The sequence below is a fragment of the Sturnus vulgaris genome, chromosome 14 (assembly GCF_052056855.1).
Source record: "Sturnus vulgaris isolate bStuVul1 chromosome 14, bStuVul1.hap1, whole genome shotgun sequence".
NCBI classification, from domain to species: domain Eukaryota; kingdom Metazoa; phylum Chordata; class Aves; order Passeriformes; family Sturnidae; genus Sturnus; species Sturnus vulgaris.
Window position 1 is genome coordinate 9581645 of NC_142256.1, and position 17388 is coordinate 9599032.

Genomic DNA, 17388 nt, shown 5'->3' on the forward strand with positions numbered 1-17388 from the left:
GCACCCCCAGCTCCTGCCACCCCAGAGGCCATCCCGCCTGTTCTTTAGAAATAATCCAAATACAATCCCCGAACGGACAGATTTCTGCTCAGACATATTTAAAGGAGAATGGGTTGGATTTGAGCACGCACTAACTGGCTCGCTAGTTAACCTCTGTTGACTAATGAGACATTGAAGACAAATCGCTCTGTTCCTTGGATGACAAATACCTGCGCTGCTGTTTGGTAGCTTACCGAGCAATTTCCATGTGGGGTTTGGGTTCATGTGTTGTGTTTTCCCTTTCATTTATTTATTTATTATTTATTTAACTATACGCTTTTCCAGCTGTAGCAGTCGGCGTGCAAAGCATCCAGCGATGCTCCTGATCTCGCAGAGGGATTGAAACGCCTCCTGCATTTTGAAGCGCCTCGTCATCCCTAGATTTACGTTTATAAATACGTAGATGCTGCTGCTGCTAATTCTTGGTTTTCTCACAGACTTTCTTGTGTTTACGGCTCGGTGGAAAGTTTCCTCCCCGCTTCCTTCAGATCGCGCCAACCAAAGCTGTTATAAAAATGAACTTTCAGGCCAGGCTGCGTTGCTAAAAGATGTTTCCTTCGTGAATCGAGCTTGGGCAGTGCAGGATGGTGATGGTGATGGTGAGGCAGGCTGGGTGTCGTTCGGTCACGCGTGGCCGAGACTGCGAGCCCTCCGTGGGCCCCCCCCCAAAAAAACCCCCCAACAACTCCTGCCAAAGCTCCATCCGCTCCATCCCCAGCGTGTGCGGTTCCCTGGCACCTCCTGGCAGCTTTTTTCTTTTCCCCCCGCCCAGCAGAGCCCCGGTGAAAGGCTCTGGAGGCTGCAGCATCCTTTCCCCTCCGTGGCCTGCCCGGGGCGGGGGGTCCCGGGGGCTGCGGGGGAGAAGTTCAGGGGGAGGCGGGCGAGCGATAAATCACCGCGGGGCGCGGGGGAGCGCACACGGGGGAGTCGCCATCAAAGCGGGGGAGACAGCCCTGGGCTGCGAGAAATAAATGGGAATAAATCAAAGTAGGGGCTGCCCGGGGCAGGGGGTGCCCGGGGCCCGCCCCGCTCCACCCGGGAGCGCCGGAGCGGAGACGGGGAAAGGCGCTCTGCAAACTTTTAATGAAATCACCGGCGGTATCGATTTTTTTTTTTTTTTTTTTTTTTTTTTTCCCGTGCTTCAGACGTTGGAAAGTGTCCCTTTGGGGATGGGGGAGGGGGCAGAAGGCAGCGGTGCAACGCGAGCTGTATTGGATATTGAGTTATTTCATATTTTAGAAAATCAACGGCGTCTCCGAGGGTCCTCCAGAGAGGAAAGGAGTGCGGGGGAGGCTTGAGCCAACCTACAGAACTGGGGTTTAGCCATGCAGGTATCAGTTTGCAGTCCCTTCGTGGAGCTCTAGGGGCCCGTGTTATCCCCGCGCTCCCTGATGGAGAACCCCGGGAGAGCCGGCTCCCCCCTCGGACAACACGGTCTTGAAGTGCCACGTCCAAGTATTTCCTATTTGCCTCTTCTCCAAACTGTTTAGAAATTACTAGTAGCGGATAAGTAAATTGCAAGTAAACCTACTGAATTAGGATGATTCTCTATCAGTTTAATTTATGTTTTATAGTTAGTTTAGCCTTCTGATTTGATTGCCTTAGTAATGTGAATTGCCTACAGCTGCTGATGATACAGCTTTAATTCTGTTTTAAAGGTCATGTAAACATGTGCCTGTAGCATAAGGAATGCAAATTCAATTCCCTTTTAATGCTTCCTCACATTCACTTCACAGCCTTCACCTAGAAAATTAGCAGGATTTAATAGGGAACCGTGTGGCTGTTGTGATTCCATTAAAAGCCCCTCTGCCCCCCAGGCGTGGCTCTCCCGGGCCACCCCACGCCCGTGATGTGGACACGGAGGCGCTTCCCACGCCCGTTTTGGTGGAAATCGAGGCATTTTCCGCCCTGGGACCGACTCATCCCCTTCACCTGGGAGTTGTAGCCGCAGGTAACTATCCCAGAGCTGGAGAAGCCGGCGGCACCGGGAATTACCCCTCAAAGGAGCCAGAGCATCACTCAGGTGTACACCTATGCGTAAGGCTGTAGTACAGCCGCGTGTTCCTTACGTCACGGTGAAAGACGGTGCTGGGAAAGAGAAAAATGGGTAAAAATTCTTGTTTTGGGCCGAGGTGGGCTCTCCACATCAGCAGGAGGAGAAGCTGCGCCGCGATTCCAAGGTGATAGGTGTAAACGCGAGACGCCTGCGCCTTGAAGACAGGCATTTGCGAATTAATTTTTAAACGCAGCCAGCCCTGAGTTCATCAGAGATTGCTTCACCCTACTGCAGGGAAAAAGAAAAAAAAAGGTAGAGCCAGAAAAAAAAATTATAATACCACTGTCATCCCCCTGGTTCAAAGGGTTTTAGTGAAGTTGCTGGGAAGTTTCGCCTTTGAACGGGCGGGCTCTAACGAGCGGGGAAGAGCGTCAAAAAAAGCGACTCTGGAGTCGCTTTGAAAAGGGATCGATCTGTCTCTGCAAAGCAAGAGGCGATTCCGCGGCCCCTCCGGCCGCAGCGACCCGGGCGGCTCCGGGCGAGCGGGGCCGGCAGCGCCCGGAGACCCGCACCGGGACCGGGGCACCGGGGGGACCGGAGGGACCGGCCCCGCGCACCCTGCGGGCTCCTTCGCTGGGACAGCGGTGTCACAAGGGGTACCCCACACCCCCTTTGGTCACAGGATGTTTTCCTGCGTTACCCCAAACACTTCCCGTCCGCCCGCGGGATGCGGGCAGCATCTTCAAGGCCATCACCCCTGCCTTCATCCCCACCTTCATCCCCGTCACCTGTGCGTCCCCACCAGCATTCCCAGCGCTGTCTTCATCCCCATCACCCCCGTGTCCCTCTATCTTCATCCCCATCACCCCCGCGTCCCTCTATCTTCATCCCCATCACCCCTGCCTCTCTCTATCTTCACCCCCATCACCCCTGCCTCTCTCTATCTTCATCCCCATCACCCCTGCCTCTCTCCGTCTTCATCCCCACCCCTCTGCCTCCCCACCTCTGTCTGTGCCAAGCCCTGCTGGGCCACCCCACTCCCCTCTTGCTGTGAAAATAGTTCAGTTGCCCTCAGGTGCCCCCCCGGAGGCCCAAGGAGCCGCGGTGCTGAGGGTACCTGCTCCCTTTTCCTTGCAGTGGCAGCGAGGAGCCCATCCTGTGCCCGTCTCTCTCCTTGGCAAGAATGAGCATTTTTTAGCAAAATCTGAATATTTGCAGTAACAGCTCATTGGTGATTCTGCTAATGTTGCACACCTCATTAAATAGCCCCAAACACAAGGAGGTTTAAATGACTTTATTGAATTAAAAATAGCATAGGAAATCACCTATGGTACTTTCATCAAATAATTACTGTAAACTCTATACATACAGTGAGAGATCCCTTTTAACAAATCTATTCCTAAAACACGGGGGGGTTCTGCTTAATGGCTGAAATAACTTAGAGCAGCACAACTCGCTTGAAACATCGAGCCACACTCGGGCACTTCCTAATATGTTCCTGTGTGTTTCCCTGAGTGTTTTTCTTCCTTATCTTTTTTATATCTGAAGTTCTATTCCCCTCCTCTACTCCATGTATTTGATCATTTTTTCAAGTCCCTTGGCTGAACCAATCTCTTTTCATGCAGAGGATAAAAAGAGAAAAACTTCAAAGTAGGTTCAGGTAATTAACAGCTGAGGGGAATATAATCTAAACCATAGGCCCTGCTTTGCACCCAGGTCTGCTTTCAGAGCCAGCCGGCAAGGGAGTGCCTATTCCCTATAGCATCCAAATCTGCTTCCTCTGAACAGCTTTGCCAGGCCTCCAGTTATCACATCTGCATTTCAAACACCATGTCTCTGGCATTAATTATTAATTAGCCTACAGTCACCCCAGAGGATTTAAGTTCCAGCCTGCACATACTTATTCATTGACCTCTATCTTAGTTTTTGTTGGAAAAAAACCCACTAGAATGCTTAATAATTTCCTTTCTCTCAGACCCTCTGTTCCAGTTTCATGGCAGGGAAACAGTATATTTTGAGATGGAAAATCACAGGGCTGTCTAGAAATTTGTTTAGAGCAAAACGCTATGTCAAGAGTTTGAACAAACCATTTCAAAAGATTTAGAAGGAGTTTTGCTGGAGTATTTTTACCTTTGACAAATGAATTTATGGATTTCCCAGAACTGAGAGATGGTGGAGACAAATGCAAGGCAGTTTGGCTCTGTGTGGAACAGTGCTCCATGTGCACTTTAAAAATACAAACTGGATTTAATTACTGGGTAGCACATTTAGAGGATCAAACCAAGGCAAACGTTTATGTGAAAGCTCTGGCGTTACCCTGCTATTGACACTGGTAAGAAGGAAAATAAAAATGCTGTTGCAAGGCACAGGAGTCCTTGGGCATTAAATCTGAGCTCTGTCCTCAGGAATATGGAACTGAAGGAGCAGATTTTTGTATCAGTCCCAAGGCAGTTTGGACTCAGACACTGGAATAAATATATATCTCACTGCTGCTTTCTTTGCCATTTTGTGGCTTGAGATTAAGGTTCCAGAAGTAAAAACATCAGAATAATCAGGTAGAAACTGAGTTATATGATTCTCTTTTTTCTCAAAACTCCATGAAAACCAAAGTGCCTGTTAGAGTTTGGATGAGCTGTTTATTGAATATTCCCTTTTGTTAATGGACTTTAATGCTACAATATCCCACCCCTCTGTTGAGGCTTCTTTTAATTCCTCATGCAATTATCCCTAGATAAACTTTTAAAAATGTCGCCACGGTTTCTTGTTTTTATTTGTGGTGCTGCTATCTGAAATAATCATTGAAACATGAAATATTGCTCCACTTTGCTTCCTAAGGAAGTGTTTAGTCTGTAATCACGAGGTCAGACTGGTTGACTTCTATGCCAGCCTAGAATTGATTTTTGAAAGCATTTAATCTGCACCTAAGACTCTTTGAATTCCTATTTAGTGGAGGATATGGAAAAGAGCTCTGAGACACAAACATTTGGACTTAAACTGCTGGGCTATCTCGGGAAACAAAAATGCATTTTCCCAAAATTGCAGCTAAACCAGCCCTTTTGGAAAATCATAAGCCTGTGCTGAAATGAGCACCTGAAAATAGATGTAGAGACCAAAACTGTTGCCTTCCATGAGGGATCTCTCTCCTCAACCTCCTTGAGAGTTTTGAGGAGTTGGTTTGTTGCTGCTCTTTTATTATTTTCACATTTTATGAGTAGATCTGGGGAGCATTCAGAATTCAGTAATAACTATTCTTTCCTCTGCTTCGAATATTTAGAATATTTCTTACATTCAATTTTAACAGCAAAAAGTGCATATATTTCACAAGGAAAAGAGGAACAGGCAATACTTCAAATTTAATTTCCAGGAAGATGGTTCCCATTTATAAAACAACAGATTGTATCTTGGTGCTGAAGAGGGAAGTAGATCCAGACTATTTTAATGAGACATCCAGGACCTTTTAATCACTTCTGCAGTGATACTAATACCAGTAATAACAGTGATAATGGAAAAAAAAACCCTGGTGTGAAACCAGGGCTGGAATCTGTTCTCGGTAAATGTCAGAATGTTTCTGAAATTAAAACTTCGTGTTAATGTAGCTCTGTTCCATATGAATATTAAAGAGGAATGAGGACTAAATTTCTTCCACAGCAGAGTGAGATGTTGTTTTAGAAAACAACCACATGGCAGCTCGATCTGCAGGGATGGATCTGGGTGATTTTAGGGGGTGGCTGGGGGTAAGGGCAGCTGGGCTGGGTTTGAGCCCTCTGCTGCTGTCTCCTCCTTCTGCCTTTTGTTTACATTTATTGCCATTTATTAACCAGGTCCTTGGGATAGAGGTTCCATGCCCCAAGATTGGAAAACTGTTACCAGTGCTGTTAAATTACATTTCTGTGTGGTAGTAGAGCCAGGAGTGAGGAAAGCATGAATGTACAGATACAGTGGGTTTGACATGTTGTGAAATATTTGTACTGTTCATGTTAGGAGAGATGAATTTCTATAAGAAGCCTACTTTATGCTTCATTTTATATATATTTGCATTTATAGCTTTCTGTTAAAGCTTAAATATTTTACTCTGTTGGTAAGATCTAACCCTTGCAAGTCTGGAAATGCTTTGACCTCCATTCTTATTACACCCTTCACTTTTTTTCATTTAAAATAACACCTGCAATAGTTTTCCAGCCGTGCCTGACATCCACCAAGGACTGAGCTAGAACTGCACTTTGTATTTTGAATGTTTCACACGAACATGTTTGGAATTCAGATTTGGAGGTTGCAGATCACTTTTTATGTAGAGAAGCCACATGGGTAATTCTAATTTTCAATTACTTGTAGAGTGATTATGGTAGAAGGCTGTTGATTCTTTGTGTGTTTGGGGTCCATGGGCATCTCTTGAGGAAACCCGGGATGCAGTTTGAGGGAGACTCTGCCACCTGTGCACCTGTAGGTGGGAACAAAGCTCTTGTAGAAGGGATGGGTGAAGGTGGAGATGTCTCTGTGTCAGCAGAAATGGGGTTTGATTAGATGAGGGGAGAACGTGGAGCTGGACCTTGAGCTGACATCACTGATGCTGAAATCTGGGGAGCGAGGCTGGGTTAGAGGAGCAGAGGATGTGTGCAGTGTCACCAAAGGCTGCACGAGTGACACCAGAATGATTTTGGGTAATGTCTGAAACAACCGAAGCCTCTGGAAGATCCTTGTCCTCCTTGGAGGATTTGCCTGGCCATGACCGTGCCCTGGATGTGCAGGATTGATGTGATGAGGCTGTGAACAGGGAGGGTCCGTGAGCACCAGCAGATTCCTGTGCCCAGGAGGTGCCACAGATCCTCAGCTGGGGACTTTGGTGTGGTGACCATCACCCAGGTATCTCTGTACTCAGCCTGAGCCCATCCTGAACCAGACCATGCCTGTCCTCCTAAACTTTCCCTTTCAGCCACATCAGCCCTAAAACCCCCAAAATGTAACATCCTCAGAGCCTTGCTGACCCAGCCTGTCTTCACGTGCAGAACTCCTGGTGTGTTTTAGCTCTTCCAAGGCAGGGAAGGGCTCAGGCTGAGCCTGCAGGTGGCCAGCCCACAGCCCCTGCTCGTGGCCACAGCCCCTGCTCGTGGCCACCTGCAGAAGGTTTTGGGATGGCTCCTGCCAGGCAGCCCCTGGCACATCCTGCTCCTGACCTTCCACTTGGAGCACCCACGCTGGGCTGGGCACTGAGCTCCTGTGGAAAGTTTGGAAGATTTTTTAGAGTTCCCCATCCTCCCACTTATGTATTTTCCTTTGTTTTCCCTAATTTAATTTCGTTTTTCTTTCCCCCTCCATGCAAAAATCTCCAGGGCTCCATTTACTGCCCTTGCAGGGAGTTTGCAGTGGAATAAGTTAATGGGGCCAGGTTCAAGGTGAATTGTCACAGTTTGGGTGACTTCAATCAGCTGGCAGTCCAGCCTATTTGGTTGCAAATAATGTGCTTTCTAAAATATAACCTTTCATCACCAAAATCATGGAATATTGGAATGGTTTGGGTTGGAAAAGACCTTAAAGATCATCTTGTTCCAACCCTGCTGTCATGGCCAGGGGAAAAAATATGAACAGCATTTAAAAAACCATTTATACACACAATCTAAAGAATAAGGATGACATTTGGGAATTTTTGGCTTTTATTATCATTGCTGTAAGTTTTGAAATCACAAACCAGAGTGTATGTGTGTGCCATGTAACTGCTACCACCAAATCACATGTAACACTCCATGGTAATTGTGTTCATAATTATGGAGTTAATTGAATTTCTGCAATAGTTAAAAACGGGCACATAAAAGTCTCTCAAGATTAAATGTTTTAGTTAGAGAAGAACACGCTCTTTTGGAATATTGAATAAAACGAAAGTAGTTCTCACATGCAAGTGAGCTTAAGAGTGATAAAATAATCTCCCTGATAAAATAACCTCCCAAAATGAACTTTGTCCATAAATGCTGTTCCAAACTGGGGGATCCCACAGAAGCCAGGGATTTTTGCAATGCCCTAAGAAGGAAAAGCAGTGTGTGCCGAGGTGTTTGTGAGCTGGAGAGCCACGGTAGAGGAACTGCAGCCTCTGCATCTGCCAGCCTTGGGAGGTAGAAGAGTGCTCTAAAAATGCTCTGCTGCCAAATTAGCCCTGCTATTAGCAGGCTAATATTGGAACAACGTGTTAGAAAGTCACATTTTGCGTTAGCATTTGGAAAAGAGAGGTAGCTCTTTCTTTTTTAAAATTTTTATTTTTATTTTGTGATCTCGTTGGTGTTTTTGTGACACTTTGGGTTAACTTAACTCTGATTCCACAGAGGAGTCACAAGATGTGAAACCACAGAGAATGTGAACCTGTGGGTCTGTTGTCTTTGTCCTATATGTTACCAACTGATTTATCTTTGGAAAGAAAATAATAAAGGCAAGAATTCCCAATGTGTTTGATATTAAACCTGGATATCTCACCATGGGCAGAGTCATGCTCCTGAAAATGAGAAAGGATTGATAAAAATGTATTGGACTTCTCTTCTCTTCTCTTCTCTTCTCTTCTCTTCTCTTCTCTTCTCTTCTCTTCTCTTCTCTTCTCTTCTCTTCTCTTCTCTTCTCTTCTCTTCTCTTCTCTTCTCTTCTCTCACATCACTAAGAAACATAATCACTCCTTTTTTTTCCCCCAGGAAAATAATTTTTCAAGTTTGCTTATTGCAAGAACAGACAAACATTTTCAACAATGAAATTTGTTTTTAACAAATTTGTTAAAAACGGCCCCAAATATCAGCTAACACAGCAATGACCCAGCCCTGTAGGAAATCCAGCTTTAATACCTCTTTTCCAAAGGATCATGTATGGAGTTTCATTATTTTCTAGTAAGATTCACAGGAGACTGTTTCTTTTAATATCCTGTTTTTCCTACTGATGAGATTGGCTTGAGTGGGTAAAATATAAAATATTGATAATTAGACCTCAGGTCCATCTTTGGCAGCTGAGAGTTTCCATTCACTGCTCTTTTTGTTAAAAGTTGCTCGTTCCTTTCGACGACCGGGCTTTATTTTAAATATTGCTTGGTATGAGCTGCTGGAGTAAAAAAAGATGAAGTCTCCCCAAAGTCCCCCAAAAGTGCAGGGGCTTTATTTGTGTGATTTCTGCCTCAGCAGCCCCGTTCCCCTCCCCCAGCAGCACACTACAAAGCGTGTTGTACAGGGACTCCATTAATCCTACATTTCCTAGATGGTATCTGAGGCACAGTGGGTTTCCACAGAAATTAATTTGTCCTGACAACAGGCCTAAAGATTGGAGTCCAGGGATCACTTGGCAAATTCCCTTTAAACTGAGCACAATAATAAACAGAAAGCTGATAACGACAGTTCTGAAAGACCACACAGAGGCCGGAGCCCGAGCCGAGGCGCTCGGCGCGGATCCGCGGATGCTCCGATAACGGAGCCGCGAGCTTTAACGCCTGAGAGGAAAATGAGCCCCCTGATTTATGCACACTTTAATATCCCAGCACTGGGCAGGGCTTGCTCCAGCTCCGACAGAGATGGGTTTTAACTCTTTTCTGGAATGAAAGCCAAAGTTCGAGGCTGATGCGGTTCAGCCCATTCTTATTTAATTTTCATTTTAACAGCTGAGGGGCTGGTTTTGTTTGTTTTTTTTTTTGTGTCTTATTTTAATACAGCCCCAATTTCCTTAGTGCATCTTCCACGTCAAAACATTAGCAAAAGTTGGAGAGCGAGCAAGATTATATTTCAAGGAATGAACCAAAAAAGTTCTCCATCTAAATCTATTTTCTTTGAGATGTGGTAGTTTAGGGTTCAGTCATCTCCTCTGCGGTAATTCCTTCTTAAATATAGTAAAAAGCATTTTAGACAGAGTTATTGCCTGTTTGCTTGGTTTTATTTATCTTTGCCTTTGCTTGTTTAAATGCTGTTGTTTTCCCAGAGTTAAGGTCTGGAAATATATACTGATATATAAAGTGAATAAACAAACATTCAGTGGATATTTTAGAACTTGTCAAGATAAGAGCGTTTCAAGCCCTGATATTCATTAACATAGAATTTAGAGTTTTGATGATAATTAGGATTTGTGGCGTGTCAGGAAAGCTCTGCCAGTTGCATCTCTGAAAAAAAGTAATCATAATATTAAGAGTTAGGACTGATAGGGTGATGTTGAGTAAGAGAGATGTTGTGTAACTTTTCACTGTTCAAGCACATGGTATATAACGATTTAAGCAATGAGTTAGAAAAAGGAGGACAAGCTAAAAAGATGCGTGGAAAAATTGATTTTATTGTGGAAAAATACCTTGAAATTAAGGGCTAATTTTGTTCTCAATGTCCAAAGTATGAAATAACAGCCTGTGATGCAGAGGGGACTGTGTGACTACAAAAGGATGATCCTAAAGGTTTTTCCCAACCTCAGCCCCTCTGTGATTCTCCAAGGCAGCCTGTTCCCTTGACAGGTATGGCTGTGCACCTGAACAGCAGGAGTCCTGTTTGATCACTTTTAATGGGGCAGGTATTTCTCTGGAGATGAAAACCCAGCAGTTGAGAAATTCAAACTCAGTGATCCTTAAACACCATGCCTCCTCCACAAGCTTTCCCACCTATGGAATCACTGCTGGAGGTGAGCAGGGATGAGTTGCTGTGGATGGGTCATGCCCAGGAGGGCAGGAGCAGGTGGGTGCTCCATGCCCATCCCTCCATCCATGCTCCCAGAGGATGCACGTTGGAAATGCACCAAATTTAATCACTTTTAGTACTAGAAATTATCTATTTCTACATCAGATAGAAGGGTGGGGGGGGGATGGCTGCATGGTTACAGGCTTGGAATGTCCCTGCCCTCTCCATTTGCCAGGAAGAGGGTTTATAAATAAAAAAGTTCTGTCTCACGTGCTTTTCCAGCACAGCCAATGCCCAAACCACCCCTGATTTGATAAGAGCAGCACAGGATTCGTTAGGTAAGAGCTTAATGAGCTGAGAGGTGGGACTGCGTCATCCCGGCAGAGCGGGGTGTTTGCACCCCACCTCCCTGCTGAGAAATAAACCCTTTCACTTTCAGTATTGGCTTCAAATTAGTTTGTACACTACAAATTAATCAATTACCGCCACCGCATTTTGGAGATGAAATTCAGGCCGAGCAGGGCAATTTGTATTTGTCACACTTAAGGGACTCTATTGTACCGAAAGGCAGAGGGTTTGAGAACAACTGGGTTTAAAGCTGTCGAGCTCCTCTTTCCAGAGCCTGCTGCAGGAGCACATTGACTGGCTGTGCCTCTCAGTTCTGCAGGAGAACAAACCCAAAAACTCCCCTCCACTTTTTATATCAAAACTGCTCTGTGCATTTCAGTGTACGAGCTATTAGTTTTTTTGAATTTGGATCAAATCAGGCATTTTCCCCCCAGCAAATAGTCCTCCAGTGTGCTTTATACATTTGATTCAAAGGCCTGTGTATTATTTGATGTTCTTAGGAGATAAACAATAAACTTTTGAATATGTTTTTTCCATTTGAATACAAGCCTAGGGATGCTTCACCCTGCATCCTAAAGCCTGATTTCCCCTGGGACTCATTATCATGCAGCTCACATGTTCAGTCACCTACACTGTTGAACTTACTATCAAATAACCTTCGAAATGTTACTAGTTATTACGTGTCAGAGGGCAGATTTATGATAAACTAACTTTGAAACAAAATAATGAATTCTCAGCGTTCTGTTTCCAGCAGCATTTCTGGTAATTTGGCCGGATTTAAATTTTAAAACAGTAAGTTGCCTTTTTCTCTTATTCTGTCATATAAAACAGCTCCCTCCCCTCATGAAATTTCTCCCTCCTTAAATATGGTTTACGAGGATTTGAGCAGTGCCTATAAAGAATAAAAATGAGAACATTTGTCTGGGAGCTACCAAACTGCCCACTGGAGTTCATTTGTGATTAAACTTTCAGAGCTTTCTAACTTGGTGAAAGTTAAATTAGCTTAACCCTTAGCACAGTCCACCTGTATCCAAAACACAGCTGGGCAGTAGATGTTTGCAGACAGAAATATTTTCTCCTTGTGCCTTTTACTGCCAGTGTTTTAAGGTTTTGAGTGGTGTTCTTGTATTAGGGTGGCAAAAATCAGTAGTGTTGTCTTCTCAGAGAGCTGGTTTATGGCAGACCAGAAAGGTTTTCCAAGAGCATATTCTGAATTTCAGCCCCCAAAGTCCATATTTAGGGAACTAAATAATTGGCCAATTTTCATGAAGGCTGAGCATGACTTCAGGGGATCTGTGGGCACTTGGCCTCTTTCAAATGGCAGCCAGAGCCACCGACTTTTAATGAGATTATATCAGAGGGAGGAAATGCAGGTAGATAAATGCCATGCACCCATTTTGGAGGTGATTAGAGGAGCAAACATCTGCAGATGAAATTTAAAAGCACTCACTATGTAAAAAAAAAAAAAAAATTATAAAAAATCTGGCTAATTTGGGGAAAAATCGTCGCTGCTCTTCTTGGCGTTGGCGGGGTTTTTTGTGGCTGCATTTTGGATGAGCAAGGGGCAGATTAATGTCTGCAGGATTTTCATCTCCTACCAGACAAAGTCGAGGCTTTGAGATGGTGCTGATCTGTGAGAGTGCAGGGAAAGTGCCTGACCCGGGCTGGCTCTGTGAAGCTGGGGATAGAACCTCCGTCTGCAGGGCTCCCTCTCATCTCCTTTGCTCCCCTCGCCGTGATTATGGTTCTCCAAGGGCACCACGGGCAAAAGTTCCCTAGCAGGCTGTCTATTAATATTTATGCAGCAATTCAGGAGGTAATGCATTGTTAAAATACAAGTTGGAAATGCACCAAATTTAATCACTTTTAGTACTAGAAATTATCTATTTCTACGTCAGATAGAAGGCGGGGGGGGGGGGGGAGGCATCGTTGTGATATTTTATTTTTTAACCAAGTTGTTTGCCAGTTGAATTAAAGGGCAGTAAATGATCTCGTGCACATAAAGTTTTTCCTGAGGAATGCAAGATATCTCTGTGAAATTTAATGTGAGGAGTTAAAAAATATTTAAAGTGAGCCCTCAGTGAGTCAGGACATGCAGGGATCAGCCGTGCCACGTCAGCCAGGCCCTGTGTTCATGTGCTGGGTCTGGTGTGCACGGAGGCCACTGGGATTTGCCCTTTGCTTCCATGCAATTCCTCCTGCCTGCATGGAGAAAGAATATTTTTATCACTGATATCACTTCATTTTTGCAGCTGTCTGCTGGCATCAGGTTAGTAATATAAACTCTGTCAGAGAGCAATCTCTGCCTTCCACAGGCTGCAAAATCCACAATTATTATTTAGAGTTAACCTCCTCAGAAAGTGCTCCTTGCTGAAACTGTTCAACCCCAAAAAGAATTGTTAGTTATTGTTATCTGAGGACCTCCTACAGCCTTCCCTTGGTCAAATAAGGCTCTTTTTGTTTTCAATAGGACTTTTTTCTGAGACCAAGCTCCGAGCTTTCATGCAAGTAAGATAAATCCAGTGAAAGTAAAACATTAATTAAAATGTATTAAAAAAATAAAGAAAGAAAACGTTTGAGAAGAGCCTGGTGCTCAAATAGAGCACTTTTTTTTCAGGTCACTTGGCTTTCTGATGTCATTTCTGGCAGCTTCGTTAGCCTGGCTCCATCACGTTCTGCTCTGAACGATAACGTGATGGGAGATGATCAAAGTGAGAATGCAAAAGGCTCAGGACATTTAAAAAAATGTTCTATTCTGGAAATTGTTCTAAAACTATAAACAGATTACATTAAAAATCTGTCTTACCCAACATGGTTGCTCATCATCCATTTTTAGAAGGAGCTATTGAGAAGTTTGGGTAAACAGCCTTGAAGTCTTTATGATGGCAGGCTGGAAATTTCTCTGGAATTTTAGGCAACCCGAGCCTCTCTGAAATGGAATGTAACCCATTTCTGCTGCTAGGTGCCTTGTTTTAATCTTTATACTTAAAAGTGGCAAAGCATATGGGTCAGATCACCCACTCCTGCTAATGGACACAGTTCCCTTGGACTTGGGTGTCCAATTATGCCAGCTAAAGATCTGTCTGTTGCTGGGCTTTATTTCCTTATTTTTCTTCTCTTCCTGATCTCTGACCCTTTATCAAAGGAATGCCGTCTATAATATGATAATAATATGAAATTCTGAGCTCACTTTCTAACAATATACCCCCAAGAATTGTCAGGATGCTCACCTTTATGGGAAGAGCAGCTGATGAGCAGTTTCAGCCTCACAATTGTCTTTTCCTGGCACAGGGAGAAAGTTTGGTACCTGTTCCTGGCCTTGTGGTGGGATATTATCCATTTCTGCATTTCCAAGGGGCAATTGCTCTGTGGGCTGAGTGGGTAAATAAACTCCATGGCAAGTCAACAAAACGACAGGAGGCTCAATCCTGATTTTAGCTGCATTGTAGTGCTTGGGAAAGTGAGAAATTAGTGAGGTTTTCATGGGCTTCATCCTCTGGTGCTCTCAATCAGTGTGAGGATGTGGCTGAAGCAGGAGGCAGAAATCCACAGGCACTGTGACACCTTGGGTATGGAACAGAGCTACACGGGGGGATTTTGATCTCCAGGCAGGATTTGACTTTCTGTTTTGATTTATGGGCTGAATATAAATGTGTATTTTAAGGAGTCATTAGAGTTTGTGGTTTGAAATGTGCAGGTTTGTGTAGGAAAGGGTGACCAGGCTCCTTGTACAGCCCCACTCACTTCTTTATAGTAGAAAAAACTGGCAGAGAATTGTGTGTAGGAAGAAAACCCTTCACCTCAGGCTCTTTACACCAAATAAGTGATGGGATGGTCAGGAATGGCATGATCCGTGAGAAAGTAGGGAAGGAAAATAAATAGGGAATACCTGTGCTGTGCTTTATTGTGGAACATCTATTCCAGGTGTATTTTTATCTAAATCAGTTTTGGTGGTGCTGATAGGGAAGTGCTTGAGATGTATTGGGGCTTGTAGGTGCAAATAAAGAAAGGCAGAGCAGGAAGGAGCTCAGCCAGCTGGAACACCCTAAATGTTGGGAAAGACACATCAGGACAATCCCTTAATATCCACAGTGAGGGGTTCTGGTACCTGCCAGGCTCTCCTGTCCCCACCCTGCTGCAGACTGGAGCTCCTCTCCTTGGGTGGCAGCAGCACCTGCAGCTGGTGGCCCTCGTTTGGTGGCCTTTGGCTCTGTCTTTGCTCCAGCTCTCATCATTTGGGTAAATGCTGCTCTTGTTTACAGTCATGGCAATCTGCAGCAGCCCCTCTGCCGTTTCTGCAGTGCAAATATTGCACTCGGGGTAATTCCCATCTCCTGCTTGGTGCAGATGGAGCCTGGGAGGCGAGGGAGGCTCCTGCCCAACATCCCCACGTCCTCCTCCTGGTCTGTGAGCCCCAGGTGACTGCACCAGCCACACAATTAATCTGTGAGGATGGGGGAGCTGCCCTTGGTCTTTTCCCCTCTCTCATCTGACAGCACTTCCCTTCTCAGCTCCAAACCCAGCTGTGGCTCAGGACCCGTGGATGCAGCCCCCAGTTGTTTCCCTGCACCTCATGGCTGTGGATTCAGCTCTGGAAAAGGCTGCCTGGCCATGACAAACTGTGCATTGGCTCCGTGATTTGTGTAAGCTCGAATTTTCCACTAATTCACTTATATATCCTAGATGGAAAACACAGCCCCAGGGCTGCTATAAACCACAGTGCTGCTGGAGCCACAAAGGGCTGGGAATCGCTGGAGCATGCAGAGCGTGGGGGGCCAGGGCAGGATCAAATCCAGGGGATGCACTTGGCAGAGGGGCAGTGGTGCAGGAGCAGGTCCAGCCCTTCCCTGGGCTGGTTCAGCCCTGGCTCAGCCTGGTCGGTGCAGGGACAGAGCTGTGTCCTGGCCACCACCCCAGCTCTGGTCAGTGCCCACTGCCTAAAACCAGCCCCTGGTTGGGGCTGTTTGGTGGCAAACATCCTGCCTTGCTGTGCTTTGCTCTCCTGCAGCCTGTGTGCATCCCAGGGCTTTGTTTTGTGCCGTGGTGCAATTCCCCAGCATTAATTTTCTGTATAAGCCACCCATAGATAATTTGAGAGCGTTTTCTTTTAAGCACAGCAAGAGTGGCACATCGGCTGATTCCCCAAATGATTGCTTGTCTTGTGACAGAGAGCTGTTGACCTGCTCCTTTAATGTTACAAGTCTGCATCTAACTGCTCTCTTAATCCAACCTACTTCCTTCTTTTTAATGAAATTGTCCCTTTAGCCTTTTTCCTGGGCTGGCTTTTCAACACTAACATTAGAAACAGGCTGCTCAGTTCTTTCCTCTGCTAACATCTTGCCCAGAGCTAACTTGCAGCTTCACTCTGTCAGCTGTAAGATATAGATATACTGTTGTCTTAATTACTCATATTTCTCCTGCTGCTCATAATTCTGCTTGTTCCACCAAAGAGCTCTTCAGAGAGCTTTACCGCTTCCCTCTCCCTTTCTTTGGGGGTTTAAAGGTTGTCAGATATATAAACGATCCTTGCTGCAGAGCTTTGGTGGTGACAGTGTCCTTTGTGGAGAAGATTTAGGGGGATGGGAGGACTAAATACGGATGCTTTTAGGCTCCCTCTCTGAGGAAGGAGAGAACACACATCGTACTACCTTGCATAACAGAGCACCAGGGAGGGTGTTTGGCAAATCCCCTCTCTAATGAACAGCCAGGCAGCTGTTTCTTCTGCAGCTTAAAGTGCAGATGCTGATTGTCAGGAGAAGGGTTTTCTTTATCCACCACTGATTATCCGTGGCTGTATCTGGCTGACTGCTATTCCTCTAAAAATGCTGTTGAAAAGGGACTGGACACTTAAAAAAAAATCACTGCTGTGCCATAGGGAAGATGTAGTCCTTTGTGGTTTCAGCTCTCTCTTTTATGATTATATACTACTGTTTCTGTTATCTCTATTAATTAATCTGTCTGCCACAGCAAGTATTGCATGTTGAGTGATGTAGAGCAGACTGACAATGTGACATCCATGTTTTTTTGGCACAGGCTGGAACAAGTTTTGTCACCTCTGTGAGCTCTCTAGCGAGTTAAACCTTTGGCCAAAGTCCTTCTCTCGTGGCTACCTTGGGTCCACTCTCCATTTTAGCAGCCCTCAGCTCCAAGGTAGTTCAGTGGCAGAATAGATTTTAGTATTCAGCTGCTTGTCTCAGTTCAGCTGGCTGACAGGTTCAGGACGCAGTACTGTGAGTTTATTGTTAATTGAATAAATTAGGAGCCTGTCAAACTGCTGGGGTTGAGCCTGTTTCCCTCATAGAGCTTGTGCTGGTGGAGTGGCTGGAGGTGGGACTGTGCTTTCCATGAGTGGGGCTTAATCCCCTCACTCCAGGGATTGGAGTGGTTCCAGGTTTTGTTGTG

At 45.2% G+C, this 17388-nt stretch overlaps 1 protein-coding gene across 50 annotated transcripts in view; it reads left to right on the plus strand.

Moving 5' to 3' along the window:
* The window catches only part of LOC148222142 (uncharacterized), an 86744-nt gene that overhangs the window by 3716 nt on the left and 65640 nt on the right, over positions 1–17388 (plus strand). The window contains exon 1 of one of the 50 annotated variants that reach the window (XM_088173103.1): positions 1855–1990. The exons of the other annotated variants lie outside the window; for them this stretch is intronic. The gene's annotated coding sequence lies outside the window, so the exon portion shown is untranslated. Of the gene's footprint in view, positions 1–1854; positions 1991–17388 lie in introns of those variants that run through there. 50 annotated transcript variants of the gene reach the window in all.